We start from the raw sequence: 16,262 nt of genomic DNA on the forward strand, positions 1-16,262 counted from the left end.
GGTCTATCCCTAAATGGACCATTATTTAGTAAATGAACATCGTGCTGTATTGAAGAAGACATGTTTACAATGTTAACTGAGAAAATAAATCAAGAGCGAAGTAGAGTCAATTTGTCATAGACTTATATACAACCAGAGGAGGTGCCCCCTGGTGGTCAGTAGAGAGAATGCACTTCTTTAGACCCTTCCACATCGGCTGCACTCGTCAGAACCGGAGGTCAATATTCAAGATTCATGTTATTGTCTCACATTGTAGAACATCTGGATTGGGCTTCAATCCAATCATATCGCACTTTCCAAATACGTAAAAGACAAAACAGCTCGAGGAAACAAAAAACACATCTAAATAAATGATAATAAAACAAACACTGAAGCACTACCATTGAAAAAAATAAAATAATCATCATCAGTAAATACGTAAAAAATAAAGCTCTGTTGGTTTCCATCTTGATTTCAGTGTTATTCATTTGATCTGCCACCATTTAAAATGTGCATTGAAGTTGTATCAACTGTATAACATGTAACTGGTGGGTTATTATTTTGATTGCTAGCCTTGGAACAGCTTGTTTGAAGGTAGACTGCAGAGATGGATGCTGTCTCACGTCCATTATCTTCCAAGCGGACTGCAGGAGTCAAACTAGTTTGGAATTCACTTCCACAGAGAGGTAACCAAACCAAGCTGTGATGCCGTATCTAATTATGCTTTCAAAGACCGCCTGATACACCCCACTGTAATGCTCGGGATATCACATATAACAGAAATGTAGAAATTGGTCAGCGGGGCAGGGAGCAGTGGACGGCTTGTGTCGATCCGAAGATGATGGTATCCATTAATTACTCTTTTTGGATCTGATACACACTCATACATACTCATCATGGAGAGGTGAGTGGAGCCATTGTAGTCTTGAGTCCGGTGCTAAAAAAAGCTTACGGTTAGCTAAGCTAGCACGCTAGCTAACTCTCACAGAGGTGGCCAGTAGACGTTAGCTCGTGGATTTACACTAACCTTCTCTTATGTTGTTTTTGTTTTCCTTTAATACACTGTATGATCTACATAGCAGCCGTAGTAAGACCAGGAGCGAGCGTGTGTGAGCCGCCGTCAACTTTTTTTCATGAGTATTTGTTTGACAGTAAATTATTACAGATTGCACATTTTCCAATACTGTAATGACGCTGCATTGCATTTTTGTTGAATATTACTTAGAAACACCATTCTACGCAGAAGCATTAACCATATTAGCCCTTTTCTGTTTAAGCCTGTTGGCAACAAGGCCGATTGCATTTTACCCTCAGCGACGCAGAATACCATTGTGAGGGGTAGACGGGACTACGAAAACCTTGGCGGCGCAAAAGAGGTGAGACGTCATTTCCGCAGAAAACAGATTTAGTAAAATAACGCTAAATAAAAATAAATCATTAAGATAAAATTGAAATAAGAAATGATGACCGTCTTCTGGACAGTCCTCAGCAGTGGCGAAACCACCGGGGTGGCAGCTACCCTAAAAAAATTGTTTGCCACCCCACTTGCCACCCAGGTTGTGTCTCCTATAATATACTATACATTTATTGAATGGTATTATATTTTTGCTACTTAAACTGTTGATCTCTTTGGTAACTTCTAAAGCTAAAATCTTTAAGTTCCCCCTCCCCTGTAAAATGGTTGAGTCCATGAGTCCGCTTTGCTCGCTTGTCACCGTGGTCGCCCATCTCCCGAAGAGGGAGAGAAGCCAAAAACAAACTGGAGACAAGCGTACTGTAGGCTTGCAGTGATGAAAGAAGGTACAGTACTGCTGAATTGTGAATCAAGAAAATGTGATGGGTGGTCATATGTGATAGACAGTTCCGTTGTAATTTCAATCGTTTATTTAATTGCTAGCTTGCAAAAGTCGGTAGCATACAGTAGCTAGCTCGCTATACAGCTTGCTTGTGCTTGCTAGCCTTGAAGTTGCCACTGTTAGCTTAGCTTTAGTACAGTATGGTGGACTGACAGAAAATGTTATAGCAGTTTTTATTTTCCTTACGTACCTAACTGTTAAGCTATTCCCGAAATCACATTTTAGATACCACTAACCGTTTTCTCACAAAAAGCCTTTTTCTGGCTGTTTTTAAAGGTTCTCCGTCATGTAGCCTACAGTAAACTCAGTAACAGTAAAAAGTGTGCGTTCTTTTGTCCATCTTCAGGACGATGAGATCGATGGTCTGGTTCCAGCCAAGGGACCACACAATCCTTGGTCTCATGAAAGAGAAGATTCATCTCTCTGAGAAAATAATGTCCCAAAGCCAGCTGTCGAGCAACGACTGGAGCAAGTATGACGCTCTTGGGTAGAAGAGATTTAGAGACCTGGTTGAGGAGAAAAAGAGCTCAGAGACACTGATGGTTGAACCTAAGCGAACTGAAAGAGAAGATCTACAATATCACTGAGAAACCTGAGTCTCAAAGCCAGCTGTTCAGCCAGAGCAACCAGAGCTGGCAGGACAAGTATGAAGCTCTTGAGCAGAATATCGTCCGGGAAGAAAAGTGCTGGGAGTCCTGCAAAAAGGATTTGGTCTGTGACTGCAGAACTGTGGAGGAAAAGTTGAAGGAGCGGCAGTTGCAGCAAGTGATGCAGGACCTCTGGAGCCAGGAGTCAGAGGCCCAACAGGTGGAAGACCAAAGCCAGATCCTGGAGGACGTCCGTTTCAGGCTAAAGAGGACTCTGGGCGTCTTTGGGAGAAGGATGCAGGATTGGGTCACGGAGGTGGACAAAATGAAGAGAAAAATGCTGGCATCTTCTTCACGTCCCTTATACATCATCTCCCGTGGATCCCGCTCCGCTAGACCATGGCGATGTGTTGCAGCGCAAGGTTTCTCAAACAATGTAGTCCTGGTGGACGGTGATAGTATCTTCTCCCGTCTATGTGTGAATGAATAGATGACGGCATGTTGTGTGAAATAAGCCGTTTATTTACCATTCATCAATGTTGGGTTTTTTATCCTGGTGCTCAGGATTTTCCAAAGAACAAAAACTGAAAAAAAAAATCAAATCAACATGTTGTTTCAGCCTGTGTGGTTAAATATATTGTATTAAAACAATTGTATGACATGACGGTGAAGAAATACTTGTATTTAAGTTGTGATTGTAACAATAAGAGATATTTCAAATGATATTTTAGGTCAACGACAGGTTATTCTGTAATAAATAATGATATTCTGCATTAAAAAAAACGTGATCTTCATCACTGACGGATTTATGGATATATTTAATATGAGCATTTTCTAAAGGTAATATAACTATTTTTAAATCACTGGTTTAAGTGTTGAATACATCAAGCCCACTGCAGGTGGACGAGCAGAGAGACAGAGTTAATAATATATTAATACGGTAATCGTCATAATTTAAATATTATTAATATATTTTTATTAATATTCAAATATGAGTTAACAATGATTTATGGAGACGTGAGCTATCTCCAGACCGACTCCTCAATCTTCTCCTGACTAATTGGTACCACCGGCCCTCGTAACTGTCTGTTTCTTCTCACCGGCCAATTTTCATCCAAGCTAACAAATTAAACCTGCCATGTTTTTTGAGGAAGCTATTTTTCCTCTCCTTTTACATTTCCTTTTTTTTTTTCTTCCATATATGACATGCGTGACAATTACTGGAGATGTGATATTGACAGAGAACTTCACTGCTTCCTCCCAGGCTTTGGGTGTGAGCAATATCCATATTTTTAATGGAGATATGGTGTCATAACATTTAATGGCCGGGAACTTAGTTTGGCTGACACGTTCCGAGTGTCGTGTCTCTCAAAGACACGCACCACTTATTGTCCCAATCATCCCTCGCAGCTCACCAACACCGACACAACTTGATTAATGCGGCTGGCTTTTTATGAGCAGGTTTAAAGGCCCTGGATATTACCGAGGCATCCATAATACCCCGGGAACCTCTTCTAAAAAACAATAGGGAAGCTCATGCAATCAATGTAAGTGGTGGTAACTTTTTTTTAAGTTTAGCTATCTAAGTTTATAATTGACTCCTCTGCACCACTAAAAGGAAATTAGGGTCCAGTGAGCAATCAGCTGCATCTTCATCCGGTAACTTTGCCGCCATGCTCTGCCTGCAGATTAAGGGAAATGAACTGTGGCAAGGTGGCCGGAAGGTTGGAGACAAGTGAAAAAAGCAGCAGGTTTGATCCCTGTCTGCAGTCTGTGAACGTGTTGACGATCAAGATGCTGTTCTCAAAGGTTTTGTAACCCAGAACCTCGACAACTTGAAGGTTCTTGAGGAGGAACCGTAAACAGTTCCTTTACCGTCATGTGATTTCATATGAGAATCTCTTTCAGGAGCATGTCAGACGCGTTTTTTACTTGCACATCTCACGCTAAAGCAGTGGTTCTCAACTGGTTTGGCTCCGGGACCCACCATCCCTCCTGAATGACAAGCCGCGACTCAAATCGAGGAACATTCTCAATTTCTCAAATTTATTAAATGAAAAGATGGCGCAGTTTGAACCTGAGAATATGTATGCTAACACACGAACAAGTTTAATGATAAACCAAAACGAGCAGCTGGTGGCGATGCTAGAGAGGGAATTATTCCCCTTTACACTCAATTAGCATTTTAATTAAAAACCCAAAAGTGCATCTTCAGGACACGAGGTATTACAACATACATAACAATTCAGAATCTTCAGCCATTTTTAAACAGACTCAACAGCTTTCATGCACAAACAAACAAGTCCAACAACTAGAAGTAGTTTTAAAAAGACTCAAATGGCCTAACTTTAACTGAGAATACACACTCATTGAATCTATGACAAACACTTTACTTTGGAAAAAGTCACTGTCTTGAGGAGCAGATTTTCCACAAATTAAAAATAAATTAAACAAAAAGTGCAATTCAAAAGGATTCATATATACAAAATTAACTTTTCTTGTGATTACCTCATCAGTAGGTAAATACTGAAAAACATTGTACTTTACAGAAAATTAAGCAGCACTCTATTCTCCTGTCAAGCAGGCAGAGCCATCAGTTGTGAATTTTATATTCAGTAGGCTGTTTAATTTAATTATCCTGAAAACACGGAGTCTCCCCCATTTCAGGATGGTTTGACCCAACCACGCGCTGAAAACATGGAGGGACAAGTGCAAAACAAGTTGAAACCACAGCTGGCAAAAAAAAAACGTATAAAAAAATTGCCTTAAAAATAAAACCACAGGATGAATCACTGCGCTAAAGGATACGTCCCATTACAACAATTTACTACGTATTCTACAGTTTTATCCTTCTCATTTAATACATTTGAATCATATCTTTATTTTCTTATTATCTGACCTTGTTCTTTGGTTTTATTGTTCCTGATTGCATTTGTTCTCCTGTATTGCTGTTTATTTGTGTATTTATTGATTGGGTATTTTGCAATCCTTATCTAAGTGTGTAAAGAGTTTAGAAAAGTGGTTTTGTCCTATCTCCTTTTCTCAAACTGTACCAAAGCCCATAAGATTATGAGGGTAAAACAGAGAAAACTGCACGGAAAGTAGCTGACGCTTTTAAATGCTCGAACTACAAAGAACCTGTGTAGACCGTCACTTCAGTGTTTTCTCAAACTCATTTTTTCAAACTCATTTGTTCTGCAGGTAAACCAAGAGTATTAAGGCAATGCATCCTCATGGGAACATGAACATCTTTAACCGACGCGCTACAAACCCCTCTAGCACCAGTTTTGGACTTTTCTCAACAACAAAAAATTCCGTCTTCACGGAAGTTTAGGGTTGAGGCAACAAAGCCTCTTAACTTGACTAGCGAGTGACGACTTTACTTTTAATAATAATAATAATAATAATGCATTTCATTTATATAGCGCTTTTCTTAGTACTCAAAGTCACTTTACGCAACATCACAATAATAATAAAACAGATAAAAATAAATAGACCCTAGAATTTTTGTTTTTGAAAATAAACAAACTATATGTCCGTCCCGACATATAGTTTCAAGAATGAGCTAAATGTTCGTATTCCTCCATGAAGCATGTTTGATCTGCCCGAACAAAAAACTGCTGCAGACAGAATTATCGTAAAAGACATCGGGATGGCTCACAAGTCTAATGTGTTTTATCATCCTGCAAAGATTGTCCAGGTGAAGATGCCATTTGATCAAATTCCTTGTCATAAGCCATTCCCCCCCCCCCCCCTCTGACCACCTGAATAAACTGCATCTCGGTTGTCGATTAAATGAAATAAATTGTGGAGCGTTGAAAGAAAAGTAATCGGGCAAAAAAAAACACCGGCGACGGTGATTCATGGGAGCTGTGGATTTTAGGGGACAGGAAGCTTTCAAGACTCTTCATCAACCCCTCTTCCCCCCTTTTCTTTCTCGGCACTTCCACCCAAACACAAAACAACACAAACCGTCCCGACAGCACGCACATTCCCCGCACAATCACACTCCGGAGTATCTCCACCCAGAGTGCCAGCTGAGGGAGATGGATGGGGCGGCAATGGTTCCTGATTTAGTCTGCACAATAAGGCTGAGTGATTTTCTCTGTGGAGCATGTCTTGCCTCTCTTAACCCAGCGAGAAGGAACTTGTGACCCCCTCCATTCTCCTTGCTGCTCAGGAGATTGCCTCCCCCTTTCCTGGTGAGATCGAGGCGATAACCACTAATGGATTCGGAGCCCTGGGTGCATTTAGGAGAAGAAATGTTGGTGAATCTAACTTTAACTCCGTGATAAGCAGGGATTGCTTGGGGGGAAAGCATGCAAACCTGCCAATATATATGGTATATTGATTTGAAAAACATAAAGACCAAATGCGCTCGTGGTAAAGACATGTAGAGTATGCATAGACACAATGCATCAAGACCTTGAGGGGAAGTCTAATAAAGTAGCACTCTTCTCCTTCACATGTTCCCGTGCAAAACACTTGACTGAGCAGGATAAACAGCAGCTCCGGGGAGGCGCAACCTGAAGCTATATAATCGTAAATTCATATAACCGCAGCCACAAGACACAAACAAATGTGTACAAACACACAGCTTGATGCTTTTAGCTCGCCTCGGGGCAGATGGGGCCTCGTTGTGATGAACAAATGCCCCTCAAAGCTGCACTTTAAAGATCGGACGTGTCACAGCAGGCGGGCGAAGGGACAATCCCTGGCATTTAGCTACAGCATTCGTCTTCAGATGCTGCTGAATGCATCATCTGAGTAGAGGAGTGATGAGTAAATATCATGATAAGGAGGGAGGGAGAGCTTCAGCTGGTCCTCCAGAAGGAGAGTTATTGGGTTGGAGTTGACTCTCCATGATGGCTTTGCTTTGTGTGCTTGTCCTCACTGCTCTCCTCACTTTTCTTTATGAGGCGTTAATCTTCGGGCTCTGAATGCTTAGTTTTATTAATGGAAAACAAATCCCAGACTTTTTCTATGATGGCAAATTAGGGCCCAACAAAAAAAATCAATAATAATTAGAGAGCCGGAGAAGGGGAGGGAAGTTATAAAGTAATATATTTTAGAGGAAAATGCTAAAACAGTGGTACCGGCTGAGTTTAGTTGCTCTTTAAGTATGGGAAGGTCCTGAAAGATACATACATGTTCCTTTCATGTTCTTCCTGTGTGCTTTAATAAACAAATAAAAAATAGTATAGTAGAAGTTACACTAGAAAAATAATAACTTTTATCCTTGACTCCCAGCTAAACATAAAAACCGACCATTACTCCAAACAAACGCTTTTAAGGGTTAGGCCCGACTGTCTCTGTGTGAGCGTGAAGGCAAACAACGGAGAAAAAAGGCTGCTAACAGAACTGCTTGTTCTGAAACACACATCATGGTGAATTATGTCCTTCGGAGTTTTCTGGGCCGAGGTGACATGTGGACATCCTGCTTAGCCACGAATAGCTGCATATGAGAATGGATTGGATGGAGGAGTCTGCTTCGATATATTATGTTGGCGCCTCACGTTGATGTTGATGTGGCGTTCAGGGGCGACGTCTGGTGTGGTCAGGTTGATCCAACCTTGCAAAGTGAAGGAATGTGGTTCCTTAAACAAACAACAAAAAAATCCCCTGTTATTAATAACCATGGTTTGTCACAAAAGTTATATTTAAGAATATTTTTCTCGTAAATGCACGGCTTCGTAATCTCGTAAATTTGCCACTTTAATCTCATAGAACTTTCTCTGAGAATTGCCCCTTCCCTCTGTGATTGTTCTTTATTTTTTTGCCTACAGTGGCCCTGATACGCCGTCCTATTTATCAATGTTGGGAATGTGTGAAAATGTACCTGTAATATTGGAAACGACTGTTTTATGTTGTTTTTTTTGTTCATTATGCCTCACTCGAGAATACAAGTGGGGGAGCCACACATTTCAGCACCCGGCAAACTACCTGTTGCACATCACTTTAAAATGAGTCAAACAATAGTTCAGTGGATTTTTGAAACGCAACTTTCCTGTTGTTTTCTTCAAACAACTGTTATTATCTCACCGGGGCGTCAAGATTGCATCGTTTCATCCTCATCGAGCAAGAAACCGGTGATCTTATCTCGTCCGACTGGCTGGATACTTCTTGTTTTTGAGAAAAGTTTTGCGCTGCAAGATTGAACCGTTTGTTGAGATAATTTAAATTCAATTTTTTTCTGCCAGGTCTCCTCCTGTTATCCTATTCGTTTGCACCTCTCTCCATTCCGTCTGTCTAACGCCGCCTCAGAGGGCTTTCACGCTTCAGTTGGTGTACACGGACCTCGATGGAGCTTCTTAAATGGGCAGATAGGTCAAACACGAACAGGAGCAGGAGTGTAGTCGATGCAGCGGCTGAGAGCCCAACGCACGGGAAGTGGGGCCAATTATTTCAATTTTTTTTACCCTCTACTCCATGTCCACTTCTTTTTCCCTTTTCCTCTTTTCACATGTACAAACACGCTGATGAGTCCTGCTTCAAAGCAAAAAGTACCCCCGTCTCTTGTCTTTTCAAAGCGCATTGAAGGGAGTGGGAGGAAAGCTTTTGTGAGTGTGTGTGTGTGTGTGTGTGTGTGTGTGTGTGTGTGTGTGTGTGTGTGTGTGTGTCCTCCAATCAGTTCCATCCACTCTGACAAGTTTCCCCGTCTACTCTGTAAAAATGCTTTGGCATCAGAGGCGGCCCTCGTGAGAAAGGGTGAAAATCAATGATGTTTAGATAAGCTCGCGATCAATCCCAACATGTGCTCCGCCTCCTCTTCATCCAATGCCTCCATGGAGCACAACAACAAGAAGAAAGCATGTACTGTGTGTGCATGCACGTGCCGGTGGGGAAGCGTGGTCGGGGCGAGATCGAGTACAGAGGGAAGCAGAGTTTTCGAGAGGTTTATTGGGGGAACACTCGCTCTAAATTATCGTAATATCACTCAAATCCTGAGCCTCACACCAGCAGAGGCGCTGGGATGTGGATCTGAGACGCTCGAAGTCTACGAGTGGAAAGTTTGCAGTTCTTAGATCTCTATGGGAGAGGGGATGGACTGAGGATGGAAAAATGCACACACACATACTCTATAGTGCTGTTGTTGTCTTTGAGTTTTGTTTTATTATAAGTTAATTAAACTTTCCTTATCATTTCCCTACTATCAATCGATAGCAGATCTTAGATCAGAGACGGGTCACGTTAGCTAGTTGTCGAACGCCCCACAGACGAGCATCGGAAAACGTGTCACGGTATTCTGGTCCTGAGCTTTCTTTGATCCATTTGCTCCAACTTTCAGCTTTACTCCATTTCAGAGGTGCTGAGAAGGGATTGAGACCCAATATTCTCTCGCCCCACTTCACATGAGACATGAAAGGAGGCACGAGATGGAGGATTCTGCCCCTTCTGCAGCGGAGTACGCCTCAAATTACCAGATAGATTAGACACAAGCATAAATAAAAAAAGAGGAGAGAACACAACAGACCTCTCAGGGAATCGGAAATACCTGGCGTGAAGAGATGCAGGTCAACATTAAAGTGCATCCTATACGGGCCCTGGTGCCGGTAGCAGATGGCATGTGGAATTACAAGTAATGATGGGTACTTGGTGCATGCTGGACGATGGGCTCTGGGGTTGGGGTGAAGGATTGCAAACCGGAGAGCACGGCGGTGTGCTCATGCCTAATTCAGGAAGCTTCACACAGCTAAGTTTCTGGATGGGAGTCTGTTCTCTTTTCAAATGCAGTTATTATATGTGGCTGAGTGGAAGAGGAAGGTGGACAGAGGACTGAACTAGGAGTGAAGATGTAATCATGGTTGAACCGCAGTGCTGAGGCCGATGACACTACAGCTGTGCTTCACTTTCTTTCTTTGTTCAGTCAGTAACAGATTGGTAGTTTAACAACAAAGCTGCTCATGGTGGCCCGTATCAGATCTTTTTTTTTACAAAGTTTTCAAAGAATTAAAGTTTTTTACTTCATGGGTTTCTGCGACAGATGGTTGCCAGGAAGTGGCTAACCAAGCTAGCATGCGATTGGTTGAAAGATGCAACAGTTGTCTGAAGTTTTTGTTGATATACCTCACCTCACACTATTCATCATATTTCATCATAGTCCTCGGGCATTAGAGTTAAAGTAATCGTATCCAGGGAAAAAGAAAGTAACCTTTCTAATGGAAAACTCCCAACTTTCTGTAAAAAAATGGATGAACAACTACTACAGATACAAGCGATCAATTACAATACTGTAACTAAAATTTAAATCATATACATTTAAACGATGTACCTAAACTTGCGTAAACGCCAATACGAGCACTGTTCCAATACCAGGGTGTTAAATAAAAATTAAATTTAGGTGAAACAGGTTCATAATTCCCTCTGTAATACCTATATATTCAAGTTTCTCAGCCAAAACTAAACCTCAAAAAATTATAATTCACCTTAACCCGATACTAGTTATTCCTGAATAGAGCTGAATGCATCATAATGTAGCTCAATATGTTAGCTGTGCTGCACTACGGCTAACGGTAACTAGCTCGCCTCCTGCCGACTTCACCGCAGAGGAAAAAAGTCACTCTCCACTGGAATCAATATTTTACAAACGTCAGTTCCACCCCTAATAAGAATAATATATATATAACTATATATCAACATGAACATTGTTGATGTGATAGAAGCTTAAGAAATTAAAAAAAAGCTAATAGCTCATGATAAAGCGACCTACGTTTTATAAAAAATCTTGTCAACAAGAAAACAAAAATGTCTGGCGTCACAGTGAATAATGTAGTGACCTTCTGTGTTTTCCATTGAAAATAATTGGCAGTCCTGGTGAAACTGAAGCTTGCGGCAGTGGTTCGCTTCAGGGAGGAGGAAAGCCCCGTAGAGGCTGGAGCTCATGTGGAATTTAGAGATGATTAAGCCAGATGTTTTGAAGATAAGCTAGTTAGCCTGGCTGACCTTCCAGGATTATGTATTTTATTTTTACCAGATTTCCTTCCATACCAGGAGTCTTTTCCTTCACTAATATTTGAAGGAAAAGTCCAATATTTTAGGAAATGTGCTTTATTCGCTTGACACCACTCTCAAACCTATACGGTATATAAAGTTGCTTCAGGAGGCGGTTATCTTAGCTCACCATAAAGACACGGGGAACGTGGAAAATAGTGGAGAAAAACCAGACTGGCTTTGTTCAAGTTTGAACTGAACTCCCCGACACATTGTCATAAAAAAGTATTAAAAGAAAAAGCTTGTTTGGAGTCCACAAAATATCAATATTTGAGTTCTGGTGTCCTTGTTTCATCTGCTGCTCTGCTTCACCTCCGTGGTTTGATAAGTTGAGCAGCTTGACATCTGTATAAAGGAAGTCCAGTCCAGTTTGTTTGTTTTTTAACACTTTAGGACTGTTATTGTTGCTTTTTCCATTTGTAAAAGTTTGTGACACGGGACATCTGCACATAGCCAAGCCAACCGCAATTTATAATTTACTCGACACAGATTTGACACACTCTGTACACTTCGTCGTACCAATTGCAGTTTCTTGCGCCGTGGCTACATAGTTTTTCTTAATATATATGTTGTCTCAATGTTTTTTATTATTATCTGTATTCACTTATATGTTGGACAGGAGAGAAACGTTTTTTTCAACTCCTCTGTATGTTTGGTACATGTTGAGGAATTGACAATAAAGCTGACTTTTACTTTTGACTTTGATAGATCAGCTAAGAATCCCGCCCACACTGAGTTGTTTTTGTATTACCTGCATTGGAAAAAAAAACAGCGTAGAGAAAAGGACCTGGTATAAAAAAAGGGAGTTGAGTTGTAAACGCGGCATTAGACATGCAGCTGTTGATTGAAACAGGTTGCTCTCAAAGTATTTCTGAACTATCGCCCTTTATAGAATATGAAATGAAAGAGTTTGATGCCGCAAAAAAAAAATAAGATGATGGAACTAGTCATGAAGGATAGAGGAGTAGACATAGGAGGAAGAAAGTGGATGGCACCCTTGGGCCTCTGGTGGTGTCATTTAGCTGAAACCTGTCACTATGCCAGGACATTGTTCCCCTTGGGCTCTATTACAGCTGATACCGGCTCCTGCTGCCCGGCCAGATACAAACATAATCCCTCTGCGGTACAGCGGAGCCAGGAGCTCTCGGGGCAGGGCGCATGTTTAACATCTCGATTCTTCTTATTCTGCTGTGGAAAGAAGGGGGGGGTGTAGCGGTCTTGGCAAGATCCCGCTCCAAGATCAACACGAGGTTGACGGCCATCTGGTCTACAGCACTGAAAATCCCCAAATGGCAAATACCACCCACAGCCCGGGCTCAGTTTCCCAACAAACACGGCAGCCGGATCCAACAATCAGTCAGGCGGGCCGGCCGGCCCAACAGCAGACCACCGGCCCCAGACCAAACTAGGAAGATTAGATGAAGCACACGATCCCCCGTGTTTGGAAAGGTGGCACTTCTCTTTAAACAGAGAGGTGATTGGCTTTGTGCGCTCTCTTTTATTTATTTCAGCGTTTATCTGAGAGAGAAATAGGCCTTGTGAAGGCCAGGAGGCTCAGTCATCCGAGGTTTGTGAGCCAGTCAAGGCTGTGCAGCACACGCCACGGTGGGTGGATGGTGGGTGGAAACGGAGCCGTGCACTGGGGGTGCTATTATCCTCCGTCGCTAACATGCCCTCTCTGGATAACCATTTCTATCAGAGCCGCTGTAAATCATTTTTACTGCAATGGAAACATCTATTGTGATTGCCTGCCCTTCTATTGGCAAAATGTCATTGTCATAATAACACCCGGGAGGTATTCGCTTTACAGTGATTATGACACGCAGCTAGGTGGGCAGCGCCGAATAATCTGAGTGGAGGGGTTGGATGACTTTTATGCAGCGGTTAACAGCTCATGTGTGAAAAGTTCTGTGTAGGAAGTTGAGAACAAAATGGGAGGAATATCATCAGTAGTCCCGTGGATACTTCCACTAAAAGGCCCTTTCAAATGTATTTTTTCATCTTATTTCTGTAAAAAAAAAAAGTCATTTGGTCCAAGTCACAAGTAAAATCCCCAAAGTTATGTTATAATTAAGCTGAAAATACAAAAATGAACACAGACGAGTCATCCGAGTCGTCGCGTCTCAAGTCAAGTTACGAGTCTTCAACTTCCAAGTCAAATTACGTGTCTTCAACTTCCAAGTCAAATTACGAGTCTTCAACTTCCAAGTCAAATTACGTGTCTTCAACTTCAAAGTCAAGTTACGAGTCTTCAACTTCCAAGTCAAGTTACGAGTCTTCAACTTCCAAGTCAAGTTACGAGTCCTCAACTTCCAAGTCAAGTTACGAGTCCTCAACTTCCAAGTCAAGTTGCAAGACATCAAAACGGGTTGACTCGAGTCCAAGTCTCAATGACTTTAGTCCACAACTTTGCTATTTTCTGTCAACGTTTGTTTCTGTTAATTCCCAAGAGACATGTGTGTCTCTGTTTTTCTCACTGGTTTAAAATGGTTAAGAAAAAAAAGTGAAGCAAAACGTGTTTCTTTTCCAGTTTTACTTCTTTCTACTATTGATCACAACCATTCAAGTGCCAAACTACACTGCAGTAGATTTTAGTTTTTATAGAAATGCACCTGATTTACATTTCAGCCCCACGTAGGAGAAAGGATGTGTTGCTTTGCTTGTTGGATTAAAATGTATATTGATTTTGTAATTATATGTGACGAAACAAAGATTGAGACGGATGTTTATGCTCATATTATTTTGAGAACACTTGGCACAAGAGACAGGAAGCTTTTTATGGAGATGTGTGTCTCGTTATCCAATGTGGGATTGACCAAATGTTTGGCATGGCAAAAAAATAAAATAAATGAATTTCATACCATTTGCCATCGTTTCTATTGAGCATCTTTAATAATAGCTGAGGAAGTTCTGCTCAATACTGGTTGCCTATGTAGTCCTGAATATTAGATGTTATGGAGAAACACACAAGGGGTTTTTTAATCAAGTTTTCAGGAGCTTTAGAAGGGCACAAACCAATGCCCTACTCCATACTAATAGTGTACATTTAGTACTGCAATCTCATCTTCTAGCAGAGCGTTTCCATGACCACAGAACATACGTCTTCAACTGCATGAATGAAGAGGGGACAAAGCGTCATAACAAATGGCTTCAGCTAAAATTAGGCCGATTCAGTCTGCATGACTGACGTCTCACTGAGTATTCTATCCCTTTTCCAAGAGAAACACTCTTAGTTTTAGTGTCCAGGACAGAATTAGGACAAAGCAATGCACTTTCAGTGTGAAGGTAATGACCCCCCAAAAAAATGAATAGCAGGGAGAGGTATAGGAAACGAGCAAATCCTCAGCTGTATGCAAAAGGGAGAAAATATCCCACGTTTTGCAGACAGACACCAGCTCCCGCCGGCGGCAACTTTTTTTGTAAACAACATCTTCCAGGAGCCGATATGTCAAACATTAGCATGCGGCGCAAGCGACTAGCGCACAGGAATTCTGTTGTTTGGGACCTGGGACGTGTCATCCTGAGTTAAGCACACGTCAGCTTCCTGCTCCCCCCGACGCATCCGTGCAGCTTTTCTTCCTCTCCTCTGTCCTCCGAGTCTGTACAGTCACATGTCTGGTTTTCTTTACTTTACGACTTAGCCGCGCGTAGATCAATCCTCTGCTCGTTAGGCTAATTGCCGGCTATTGTGAGCGCCGTGTAATTCATCCCCCGGCGAGATCCATCAGCCGATCGATCGCATTGACGCGCGGAAGTTTCGACACGTGTTTATCGCGGCGCCGCAGGGAACGCATGCAGTGGGAGGCTGACGGGCGTTTGCCATGTTGATGAATGTAGGACGAAACACTGAGGATGCAATGGTTATTTGAATCTAAAGGATTTATTGGTATTTTTATGACCATATCGGTTCTTGTGCATGCCGTATTTTGTCTCTGGGAGTCATATGACTTACAGTGGGTGTGAAATTGTGACAAATAAATTACTAGTACATAGTTTTGACATGAAAATAAATAACACATCACTCAAGGTTCACTTACTTAAGGTTTTTGGAGCTTTCAAACGGCTTTTAGGAAGCTCTGAATCAGGTCTTTATAATTATGTGTGCTGTATTTATGCAGCAATGTATGTATGTACTCTTATACATTAATCTATTCAAATATAGATTTTGAAATGTCTGCTTAGAGCCAGTCGAGGTGTTTTCCAGTATGTATACTCTTTGTTCCACTAAAAGTCAAATTAAACTAAAAAAAAAAAAAAAAAACATAAATCATAATTTTTCAAGCCAGAAATGTGAAATATTTGCTCCTTCTGGCTTCTCAATTGTGCTTAAATGTGCTGCTTTTCTCAGCTTTAGTTCAGAATAAATTGAAAATTGTTGTTTGTTGGACTCACAGGTTAGAATAAATCAGTAATTTTGAGGTTACTTTGATCTCTGAGCACTTGTGTAGGCAACGATTAGGCGATTAATACAAAATAAAAAGACAGAAGAGTCAACAACAAAACTAATTTTGGTTCTCTGACAGCTGCCTGGCTCTGTAAACAACACACCTTTCTTGACAGACATACCTGGCTTTAGAAACTCTGAAATCTTTCCCACAAATCATTTTGCGAGTAATGAACAGCGCGGCCCGCGACTCATTTTTTGATGGAGATGAATTACTGAGAAAACAACAACAACAACAGCAGAGACAGCAACTGACAACACATCCTCGGCGCTGATATCTGAAAGTCCAAGTCTCTGACAACAGAGATGGCGGCGCCTGCGTTGGGTGACGGGCCCGATGCATTTGGCGCCGGCGAAGACACAAACACAAGCTGTCTGCAAGGAGCAAGGTAGACTTCAATCAGC

The sequence above is a fragment of the Taurulus bubalis genome (genome assembly GCF_910589615.1).
Source record: "Taurulus bubalis genome assembly, chromosome: 18".
Lineage (NCBI taxonomy): Eukaryota > Metazoa > Chordata > Actinopteri > Perciformes > Cottidae > Taurulus > Taurulus bubalis.